We start from the raw sequence: 13276 nt of genomic DNA, 5'->3' as shown, positions 1-13276 counted from the left end.
TTATAAAATAAGATTCGTAACCACTTATATAGTATGAACCATATTATCTTTATTCAATGTGAGATTTTTAACCAATTTACTCATCTTTTCTTCCATCCCTCCTTTGAGTCTTCATTAAACAAATCAACCAAATGTTTATGCCTTTGAATCATGAGTATTTATTGATAAATTTGCAATAAAAAACAAAAACACATCCATCACAAAAAATAAAAAAGGTTTAATACATCATTTGGTCCCTACTTTTAGGGGTTTGGTTCAAACTGATCCTACCTTTTGAAAAAGTTCAATAAGGCCCCATATTTCGTTTAAAAATGTTCAATACGGTCCTTTTCGCTAACGCCGTTAAACACGTAACGGTGCAGATGTCACCGTGGCCAAACCTGAGTGATCTGTTTTGTTTGATGATTTCATGACAATATGAAGTGAAACGGGACAATGTATAGTTGCTCAAACACTGACCTGCATAAGATATTTTTGCTTCCTAACGAAACATTCATTTTCTTTTGCTGCTTCTGTTATTAGAGGGAGGGCTAAAATGTGCAATTGTAATGCTTATCAATTGTAACGATCAACATTCATTATCCTTAATAAACAAATTAATTACCTTTTCCTCGAAGAATTGTAACTATTAATGATGGGAGTTTCGTTTTGCCTTTGTCAAAACTAGACCGATACAAAAGGAACCATCTTGCACATTGTTTCTTATATTCCCTGTTCTTCTAATTATAGTCATCCACATCACTTGCCAAAACTTATTTCTTTTTTTGTTTAGACATATAAAATTGATTAAAATTTTATAAATTTGGTTATGTTTGTTATTACTCCAAACATTTAAAGCAAAAATTCTAAACAAAGTTAAATACCATACATTCAAAGAAAAGATAACTACATCCCTCTCTTACCTAAATTATTTTTTATCTTTGATGGCTCTACAATTCACACTCACTCGTCAAACAAAATATAAGGTACTAGGAATTGCTTTTAATTTCCAAACTATTATGAAAAAAAAATTATCCATTACAATTATTTTATATGATATTATAAGCTGGCTCCACAATAAAATTTTTTATCACTTCTCCCTTCCATTCCCATGTCTCTTGTCTTGAATTGATGGTCTATACGGGTGATATTTCTTTCATAAGTCCATTAAGTTGATTTACATCTTGTTATTCCAATTGCCCGAGACCAAAACCCGCTTATCAATTGAATTGTTATACATTTTAGAATATTTTTGTGCCAACGAAAATTCTCCATTCCACTTATTGTGTCAAAATTTAATTTTTGTCACCTATCTTAATTTTCATGTTATATTATTGTCAAACCAATATAGAAATGCTGCAACTTAAAATGTGTAATACGATAACCAATTTGAAAAGATGTAATAGAATTAAAATGCTGCAACTTAAAATGTTAATTCAAATATAATTAAAATGTATCAGGCTTTCTTATAGTGACATTTCAAGAGACTTTCCTAAGGGATCCATACACTAAATGTGAAAAGAAGGTTGGATGTTGTTACATATATTTTGGCTTTTAATCAAAAGCCATGTTTTCATATTTATGAAGTTTGTCACACAACTGAAATAAATAAATAAATAAACGTTTAAAACACAACTGAAATAAATAAATAAATAAATAAACCCTTATACTTACATAATTGTATACCAAGTCCCATTACAAGATAAGAATAAATAATTAGTATCTTTCTTGAAGGAGAAGGAAAACACCAAAAATATGTCCTTCATTTGAAACAAAATCTCTCATATACCTAAACTAATTCAACTTTATAACCCATACAGAAAAAAATATTAAATATATGAATAATATCATAAAACAGATAAGAAAAATAGGTTTGAGATTATCTAATTGTAATAACTTAGGTGTCTCAAATTAAAAATGGATTATACAAGGTGCCGAATAAAAATTACCTTTCTTGTATAAGCCAAAATAATTATAGATGAATTAATTATAATTAAACATAACTGAAAATTTAAGAAATATAAGTTTCATTGAACTATCACAATTTGATTTTTTTTTTATTAGAAGATAAGTTTAGCAAGACGTCACACAAAAAAATAAACCATATTTTTATAAAGAACAATAAATATTAAGTAAATTAGATCTACCACACCAACATTGAATACAGACATTATTATTATCACTGTAAAACAAGATTAATCTAAATATATAAACTAAACTATGAAAAAAAAAACAACCATATCTGACACAAACTTGTCTTGCTTTTTCTTTTAGAACATCTAATATCTTTCCTATTATCTCTATTTCTTTTCCTATTCTTAATTTTCATATCAGAAACAATTGAAGCAATACTTAAACTGATATCCAAAAGAAACACACCTCTAATATTTAAAGATAAAACAAGAGGAAAATCGCGAAGCAATGCTAATAATAGATGAAGAAAGTTATTACATGATCTAAGAAAAAAAAAACAATAGAGGAGAAAGCAGCAAATACCAAGACCTCTTGATGAGCTTCTCACACCAATATCCTTTGGAATATGCATCCAATTAGCATCATCTTATCATCAAGTTCTTCCAAAATGAAGGAGGTTACTGCTAATATTATAACCTTTCCTGAATATGTATATATATATATATATGTATGTATATATATATATGTATGTATATATATATATATATGTATGTATATATATATATATATGTATGTATATGTATATATGTGTATATATATGTATGTATATATATGTATATATATATATGTATGTATATATGTATGTATATATATATATGTATGTATATATATATATGTATGTATATATGTATGTATGTATATATGTATGTATGTATATATGTATGTATATATGTATGTATGTATATATGTATGTATGTATATATGTATGTATGTATATATATATATATGTATGTATATATATATATATGTATGTATATATATATATATATATATATATATATATGTATGTATATATATGTATATATGTATGTATATGTATGTATATATATATATATATATATGTATGTATATATATATATATATATGTATGTATATATATATATATATGTATGTATATATATATATATGTATGTATACATATATGTATGTATGTATATATATGTATGTATATATATATGTATGTATATGTATAAATGTTGTTGTTGAACTAGCAAGGATATCTTTAGAGAGAATAAATAAACCCAGAATATTTTTTAGAGATGAAGACAAGAGAAAGAATGAGATTAATAGAAGAGAGAATGAGAGAGGAATGATTCTGATGATTCTTTTAGAGTGAAGGAGGTGCTCTATTTATAGGGTTCATGGATCAGGCCCATGATCCAAAAATCCAAAATATCTTTTAGAAAAATAATATTTTATTAATAAATTAAAACGTTGGGAGCGTACCTTTAGGGATAATATCTTCAATACAAACGTTGGAGGCAAGAGGCTTGCGGTCCAAGCTCAAAAATTCTTCCGCATTTGATGGAAGCACGAGACTTGAACGACTCTTGCAGAAAAACCCAACACTAGATATTTTGCAATATCAGTGTAACGGCATAATTTTTATAACAATCCCTCACATATTGCAAAATGTATATACAAACGAAAGAGAAAAGAAATTATTCTGGGTTTCACAAGATGTAATGCATAAGAACTGGTATAGCAAGCTATATGAACCAGTCTTAGATCAAGAAACTTAACACACAATGTAGTTGGTATAGCAAGCTATATGAACCAAAGACACTTGAGTGTGTTAGAGGTTTATCAATCACAGTACACCCTCACAATCCTTGTTGTTATCGCTGTGATGCGCTTACTAGGCCATGCGCGTGCCCGGTATTCATGAGTGCTCTAGAGATCATGCCAAGATCTCATGCAAGCGGCCCCACTTGACACTCATATAGGTGATTTCATCAAGTGCATGCTGCAAATCATACACCACCCGTAAGGGATATGAAGATCATTAAAACTTTGATTAATTACAAAGTTTAACCTCTCAATAATGCAGTCTCTAGCACTTTCACACACACCATAGGAATGGACATATTTGATTTAAAATCAAATTAGTGCTATCAGAACTAACAAGTGACTTGTTTTTACCCATATGAACCTTATTCATGGGATCTCCAATCACAAAGGTTGGGTTACCATCACTTGTTTGTTTGTCAGTGGCTTAAGTCTCATTCCCTCGATGTTTCTAATATCATATTTCTTTCCAAGGATTTTGTCAGAGGATCTGCTAGATTTCGTTCTGACTTCACATAGTCAATGGAAATAGTTCCACTCTTTAGCAGCTGCTTCACCAAATTGTGTCTCAATTGGATATGTCTATTATTTCCATTGTAATTCTTGTTTTTAGCTATAGCTATTACAGATTGGCAATCACAATGTATTGACACCGATGGGTTTGGTTTCATTCTTAGTGAAATTTTTGCTAAGAAGTTGTTTAACCACTCAGCCTCACTACCAGCCATCTCAAGAGCGACAAACTCAGATTCCATTGTTGATCTTACAATAATAGTTTATTAATAAATTAAAACGTTGAGAGCGTGCCTTTAGGAATAATATCTTCAATGCAAACGTCGGAAGCAAGAGGCTTGAGGTCCAATTAAGCTCAAAAATTCTTCCTCATTTGATGGAAACACGAGACTTGAACGAGTCTTGAAAAAAACCCAACAAGATATTTTGCAATATCAGTGTAATGGGATAGTTTTTAATTATAATAAATGTATGGGGTTTATTCTATATAAACTTTTTTTAAAAATATGCAAAAACTAATCAAATGCATAAGGAATAAACTTCATAGGAATGAAATAACGGCTAATGAACTCCAAAGATACGACTGCAACAGGAAGATGAATATAACAACATATATTGAGCACTTTCACATATTGTTTATATTCTGAATTAAATATTGTGGAAATGATATAAGAATAATTGATTGTATTTTTTGGAATACTTTAGATGTTCTAACTAAATGTTGAGGGTAGATTTTTCTGCAGGAATAAACTAAGAAATATCATTAATATTCTACTTTCTGTAAGATTATTATTTATGATATAGATTATATACAGGTTGAAACATCCAAGTATATATATATATATCCTCCAGGAACCACTAATAATAAATAACTCTGAGTATTTGAATAAACATACTTCCACAGTATAAAATTAAGTACAAATTCGTGTTCACACGACTCCCAAATGAAATCTATAGTAATATTGATTATGATCTTATATCTTCATTTATTACTTTTATGATTTCAATGATACATTTTCCAAATTTCTAGAAGGTAAATGTTATGACTTTTTATCAGAAAATAAATATTATATGTAATATGATTACTTTTCAAGATGTTGTTTAAGACTTTAGGTCTAAATTATGTATTATATCACCAGCATGTTTGAATAGGAGATCTTATAAATATAGCCTCAAAACATATGATCCCATGATTTCTCTCATAAGATTCTCTTATAAAGTCTTTTTATTATAAGACATTCCCATGGTTGAGCATCCTTATGTGTTTTTATTAAATTAAATAATATTTTTTAAGAATATATATAAAGTTATAATAATTATTTAATAAAAAATATTATATTGATTACTTTTACAAACGAAGAAAGTACGCTGTTTGTTTGGTAGAGAGGTTATCCACTTCTTCTTTTATTTTAAAATAGAATACTATATTTTGTATGTGACCCCAAAAAAATTATAATATTGTATCACCATAAATATTAATATAATATATAATTTAAAATTGTGTTCGTGGTTGATGCCACCAATACTGTGATATAAATATATAATATTTCCTTCATCGAGTAAAACAAATCAAAGTCTTTTATTTTAAATAATACTATAAGACATAAAAAGAAAAACAAAATTATTTAACTCAAAACATTTGTTTTAACTATATACAATTAAAAAATTATTAAAATGTAATCTTCGAAAATTTATTATATTATGAGTTATTAGAAATAATGGTCCCAATTCAATTCATGATTAATACAGAAATAGGAAGAGTTATACCAAATCATATATATAACTTAAAAAAGTCTCTTTGTTATTATATATTGTAGAGAAAACAGGGATGATCATAAATTACAAAATCAATATCATCTCTAAGAAAATTCCTAGCCCCTCATAAGTAAGATAAGGTTGTAAAATTCTAAAAGATTTAATTTATAGATATTTTTTCACATAAATGTAGACGGGTATGAACACCTTAAATACTTTGTTAAATTTTTATATATATTCTTTTATAGAAAAGAAAATCTACAAGTGTGGATGTGGTTCTTCTGCCATCTTATGCAGTTAATGAGTTTGTGTCGCTTCATACAGGTGTGAGCTGGTTGCTTCAATTCTCATTAAATTCTTTTGGCTCTTTTAAAACATATATAATTTCTTTTGTGTAAGAGATATTTATAAAATAATTTAATTAGAATTAGAAAAGTTAATAATTATGTGACTTATTATACAATTATATTTAAAAGTAATTTTTGAAAGAAAAAAACTATATGTAAATATTTTCTATTATATATTATTATAGATATGACATCAGCACAAAAATAAAAAGTAATGACAACATTAGAGCTGTCAAAATGGGTCACAACCCGCGAGCCAATCCGGACCACCACGGGTTTGAGCCAGGTTGGGATAGAAAAAATTGTATTTTTTTTATGCTGGTCAGATTTCAACCCGGCTCGTTTAAATCCGGTTCATGCGGATTGAACCCATGGTGTGTCTGGTTGGTCCACTAACCCACTTACCTAATTTTATTTTATTAAAATTTAATTTTAATTTTATAAAAAAATATTTATTATTTTGTTTTTGCTTGAAAAAATTATTTAAGTTCCTTATTTTCAAAATTAATTAAACACCCATGTTGGGAGTGAAATTTGTTTAGATTTGTATTATATAGAAAGTTTTTAATTTTTTTTATTTAAAAAAAATTGTAATTAAGTGAGCCAGTGAGCCAACCCGTTTACCCACCAACCCGAGGTGGGTTGAGCCGGGTTCAAATTTTTCTGGCTCGGTAATAAATGAGCCGGGTTGGGTTGGCTCACTAAGTGACCAACCCGTGGTGGGCCGGGTCAGGTCGGGCCGGGTGGCTGGTTTTGACAGCTCTAGACAACATGTTATGAGAACATAATTTATATAAAATTTAGTTAATTTTTAATTTTTTTTTATAAATGTAAATATTTTTAATTAATTTTTTTATTAAAATTTTCAAGTATTTAAAAGGTTTTATATTTTTCAATTGAATTTTTACCATTTAATTTTTAATAGCTACAATTTATTATGGTAAGTTTCTAAAATATAAATTTTAAAATATAGCTTTTAATATTTTTAATTAAGTTTTTATTAAATATTTTGAATTTATTTAATATATAATTTTTTCTATTTTTTACTTGAAATGTTTTGGTTTAGTTTATTGTGAGGTATAACGATTATTATAAAACATATTACAATTTATGTAAAATAACAATTAACTTTTTTATTGTTTTCCATAGAATTGTTGGATTATGAAGACCATGATGACATTTAGGTTAAATCAGTAATACTTATAATATTATCTCTCAACAACAAAGTCAAATGTTACGTTTATACATATCGATCAATTTAGATATTTTCGTAAACATAAGAAGAGTTTATTTGCTATTTCTAATGAAAATGTGGTTATAGGATGAAATATTTAATATTAAGAAGAAAAATGAGTTTGGATTTGATTGGTTATTTTGTTTTAAGTTTTTGAGTTCGTGAATAAAATTCATCAATGTTTTAATAAATAATTTAATTGGACAAAGTAAAAAATTATTTAATTGGATGAAGTAAATAAATGTGCGTACCTCTGCATTTTTTATTTCCAAATTAAATAATATTGTTTATCTTAAAATTAATACTAATTTCAGGTATAGAATAGAGACTTCAGAGTTGGAAAGAGAAAAATATTTGATGACTAAAACTAGAATTTAACAAAAGAAACATAATTTAAAATTTTAGAAGAATAAACAAATATGTACTTTTTATCCTAATATATTAAAGTAAAATTTCCACAGGCTTAATTTATTTGTTCTTTTCTTTCAATTTTTTTATCATTTTTTACTTCACTTTGACTATGGAGTTAGATTTTTAATACAAAAGTCTGACTCAATATTCTATAAGAGTTTTTTTTTTTTAATCCAATCTATGCTGCACTGTCCTAATATATCAATATATATTATTCATTTTTTTAGATGTTTTTTTCTGTTAGTGAAGGAATTGTGATGATTTTATTGATACATAATAACAGAGGAGACAATGATTCTACAAGATGGAGAATAAAGTATGGTCAATTTATTCAATCAAGAAATTAACAATAACTGCAATTGTTTGATTGGAAATTTTTTGCAGAAATTAACAATAACTGCAAGGATGAGGATATTAGAGATCTTTTTGTAAGACCCATAAAAAAAAAAAAATATATATATATATATATATATATATATATATTTATAGTAGTAAATTTTAGTATTTTATTAGTAATAATAATTTTAATGGATAGAAAATTGTAAATTTTGGATATAAAATTATAGTAATTTTAGAAGGAGAGATTCAAATTTTTGGTAACTTATTTAGTAAAATTTTTTAAATGGAATAGTAAAAAGTAAATAGTAAATAGTAAAAAGTAAATAGTAAAAATAAATTTTCAGCATTAAGATTCCTTAGCATGGAAGAAAGTAGTAGGTAGAAATTAGGATCAGATTTGGTGAGAAAATGATTGAAATATTATTTTTAAATAATATTAAAATAATAAATAATATTAAAATATTAATGAATAGTAAATTTTTTTTACTATAAATAGCCATGGGAGGGAAGGGTATTTTGCACCAAGAAAAGAGGAATCAAGTGAGAGCTTGAGAAATAGAGAAGAAAGAGTTAGGGAGAAATTTTTAGTTGCAAGAAGAGTAGAGGTTCTGAAGGGTTTCAGGGAAACAAATTCGGAGCAGGAGATTAAGTCTGGAATAGAGGTAGGGGAGCTAATCCTTCTTGTTTATGATTTTTTTATCCATGTTATGATAATGAATATGAGTTATGAGTATGTTAAAATTTTGGTAATGGTAGTTATCTATTCACTTATATAAATTTAGTTTTCATTATTATAATTTCTTATTTTCGAGTTACTGTTGTGAAAATTTTCTATTAATTGTTTTCACCGTTGGATTTAGCTAAAATTTTAGTATGTGAATCCTAAGACCTATTACTAAACTTTGACCGTTCGGATTTGAAAATAGAAGTCTGTACTTGGAGAAATAAATACTGCAAGTTTGAGTAAATTAGTCACCCTATAGTTCTGTTACTAAGTTGTCTCGGTAAAAATATAGATTTTGACCTATTTAACCGTTAGATCAACCTCAAAATTTGATATATGATTCTTAGGACATATTAATACAATTTGACCGATCGGATTTGTAATTGAAGGTCTATGTTTAGAGAAAGAAATTTCGAAAGTGTGAAACAATCGGATGAACACTGTATTGTTGTTCTTAAGCTATCATGGTACAAATTTCATATATATTTCATCTACCGTTAGATTGAGCCCAAAATTTAGTATGTAATTCATAAGACATATTAAGTCATTTTGACCGTTCAGATTTGTAATTAAATGTCTGTGATTAGGGAAATTAGTTTCGCATTTTGAGTATAACCGAAAACCACTTAAAATTCTGCACTTGAGTTACCTCGGTAAAACCTCAATATCTATCTAGTTAACCGTTGGATCAACCTGAAATTTTAATATGTAGTTTATAACAAATAGTGAATTATTGTGACCAATCAGATTTGAAATCGGAGTTACAGATTTAGAGATATTAATTTCGTATCTTCTCAGGGATCTTAATATTGCTTAATTTCTATTTTTTGATATCTATATTAAATTTCGGTGTTAATATTATATGCTGTTGTTTTAAATCTGTAAATAAGAAATTTGTTAAAAACTAGTTGAGGAACGCTTTGGCTAAGGAAAGATTTGGTACTTAAGTTGTCCATTGTGACGCACCTCTCTTTCCTGGAAGTCTACTCGACAAGTTTTTAACTTAAATCCTATTGAACAGATTTTGTACTGTTAAATTATTATGCAATATATGTTGTTGGAATGAAAATGTTTGATTAATTCATGTTATTGTGGTAGATATGAAATTATGAATTATAATTGTGATTTATGCGATAGTTGTATTTTATTATACTGCATTTGAATTTATGCATCTGAACATGTTATGAGTAGTATGGGGAGATTTTGTAGGGGTATAATGTGAGTTGAGGAATATTAGTATGGTATGAGTCTTGTGGAGAGATTAAGTAAATGTTATGGTATTTGTGTATATGTTGATGTTGAGGGTCCCGTAGTTGGAGGTTATCCTGATACTCTAATAATCATCTATTCTCAAGTAGAGAGGGATGAATTATGTGGTGAGAGGAGCAGGAGGTCCTGGTCTATGTGCCGGTTTTGGACATAGTGAGGGGATTAACCTTGTGAATGGTATGAAGTATTTTGAAAGTGTATTTGTATATAAAAAAAAAAAGAGAGAAAGAAAAAAAAAAGAAGAAGTAGAAGTCATTACAAGTGCATAACCTCCCGTGACCGCTCATCAACTTATCATCCGGATGAGTGTCTATTGGGTATTGTGGTGTCTATTGGGTATTGTGAGACGAGTGTCTAATAGGAATTGTGGTATGAGAGTGTCGAACATAATTATTATATGATGTTTATATCAAGGTAATTATATATGTTTTATAAATGATTTGTTGCATGTTAGCTCACCCTACTTGTTTGTGTTTGGGTATGGGCGATGATCGTATAATTCGTTATACGGGAGCAGATGAAGGAATGTCGTCTGAAACAATACCAAGGAAGAAAGAGATCGAAGAATAAGTTAGAAGAATTCAAGTTATATTTAGGAGTTTATAGTTGAAATCTGAGTTTAAAATATATCAACGGTGAATTTTTAAGTGTGAGATTACGGGATGTTACCGTAAATGTAATGTTACAATATATAAATTATGAATTATCCAATGTGAGAAATTTGGGATGTTACATTAATGGTATCAGAGCAGTTCGTCCTTAGGATGACCTCTGTGTTGTGGGTCTTCCGTGTCTTCTCTGTGAAGAATTGAGTCTAAATGGTATAATTTACCATTTCCTCCAAATCTAGATAGTAGAGTATTATGTCTAACTACTCATGACTTTTACCATAGATGATTTTTCTTTCTTAATTCTGAGGGTTTAAGGAAAGATATTAGAATTAGTTAAAGCCTTGATAGGAGATATAATATTAGAGTTTAAGTTTCAAAGGATGAGTGAAGATGTTGGTGTTTAGAAGTAAATTTTTTAGAAGTTTCTAGAACAAATTAATAGATGAGATATCTTAAGTTTCACAAAAAGGAGTTGAGTTCAAAGGCTAGATTAAGAGAAGCTTTGGATAAGCATGAATGTAGCAAGGTTTGAGAAATCAGTTTGGTTTAGTATATCAGTAACGTTAGAAGTCAGAAGAGAAGGAAGTATTGATGAGAAACAGAGTGGCATTGTGTGAGATTGGTAACATGGATTGATGTATCAGCGATGATTGGAATCTGAAGAAAGAAAATGGTGGAAGATTTGAAGATAAAGTTTAAAATAAAAAGGGATAGGAATACTGAAGTAGATTAAGAATAAATCAAATATTAGACGAAGAAGAGTAAATAAGAAGTTGTATAAGGCATAAAGAGGATTGAGAGAAAGTTTAATAGGAGGAGAAATTTATAAGTTAAGAGAACACGAGGTCTTTAGAGAAGAATGAAGTATTGGAAGGATTCTAAGCTAAATGGATGATTAAAAGGAGATGGTTAGATTTTTTTCCAGTAAATGCATTAGAGATAAGATTTGAGAATATGTGAATTTGGTATGAGGAGTAGTGGAGAAAATCCAGGTACGAAAATTTTGGCTTTCAGCTTATGCAAATATTTGGTATTTTTATGATAGGATTAAAATGTCATGATTTATGGTTGTAAATTTTATTGATTTTGGAATATTAAAGTTAGTTGAGGTAGTGTAGGTTGAATTGATATTATTATGAACATGACAAGATAAGGAAGAAGAAGAGTTTGGAAATAGATAAAAAGGAGGGTTGCAATGTGATTAGGGAATTTGGAATAATTAAGAAGTTGTAGGTTGTGATTGGAGAAATTTCATCAGGTATAGTTATGTGGTAGTATTCAAACCTCAATGGTGATGTAAAGGATGAGGATGAGTATTTTAGGGATGTCTGACCAATGCAAGTGAAGGATAGATATTGCAGTCTAGGGTATGATCGAAAGGATAGTTTGGTCATGTTACAATATGTTTTTAGAAGTTTATGGTCTTCAAGAATTGTGAGTTGATTGTTGAACATTAAGTGTAGTTAAGGGTGAATGCAATATTATCGAGAATCAGATAAGTTCATCAAGGACGAGTGAAGGAAATGATGCATAATCTTAAGTGTGGAATAGTTTCTATGGATGTTATAAAGCATACTCAATATAAGTATTATTTTTGGACAAGTCCTTGTTAAATGGGTATAGAAAAGAAAACATAAGGATGAATTGTTTAGTAATAGTGTTTTGGACTCCGTGTAATCATCAGAGTAATTAGAAATTTCACGGAAAATAGAAGTATAGGGTAAGGTGGAGCAATCTAGTATAAAATTTTGGTAAACATAAGTGGCTTTTGGAGGCGTACGATTTCTAGGAGTAGAAACTGTATTAAATAATGGAAAGTTGTTACGGAAAAAAAAAAAAAAAAATGATTCTTAGAGTTTAATGGGGTCATGGAAGTCTTAAATAGGGATCTATAAGGAGAATTACTTTCTTGTTATAATAGGAATGAAAAGTTTTATGAAATCTTGTGATTAATAGTTTATGAGTGATGAGTTCTTTTAAAACATTAATGAATTATTTTGAGACTAGTGAGGTATGTTTAATGGTGGCTTTCATGGGGCTAAAAGTGTCAAGTAAAAGTGTTTTGAAGGTTTATGATTTTAATTTTTTCGTGAATACATTTCAAATTTGACATGCTAGAAATTTGATGCACAAAATAAGTAGAGTAAATGAATTTACAAGGAAACTAGGAGATAAGGTGAAATAATCATAACTTTATTTCGAATTTTTGAATTTTCGAGGACGAAAATTTTTTTGTGTTGGGGAGAATGTAAGACCCATAAAAAAAAATATATATATATATATATATATATATATATATTTATAGTAGTAAATTTTAGTATTTTATTAGTAA

Source organism: Vigna umbellata, chromosome 7 (genome assembly GCF_029865625.1).
Source record: "Vigna umbellata cultivar VRB3 chromosome 7, Vumbellata_1.0, whole genome shotgun sequence".
Taxonomy (NCBI): Eukaryota; Viridiplantae; Streptophyta; class Magnoliopsida; order Fabales; family Fabaceae; genus Vigna; species Vigna umbellata.
The sequence above is the reverse complement of the archived record's forward strand: the minus strand, read 5'-3'. Positions refer to the sequence as shown.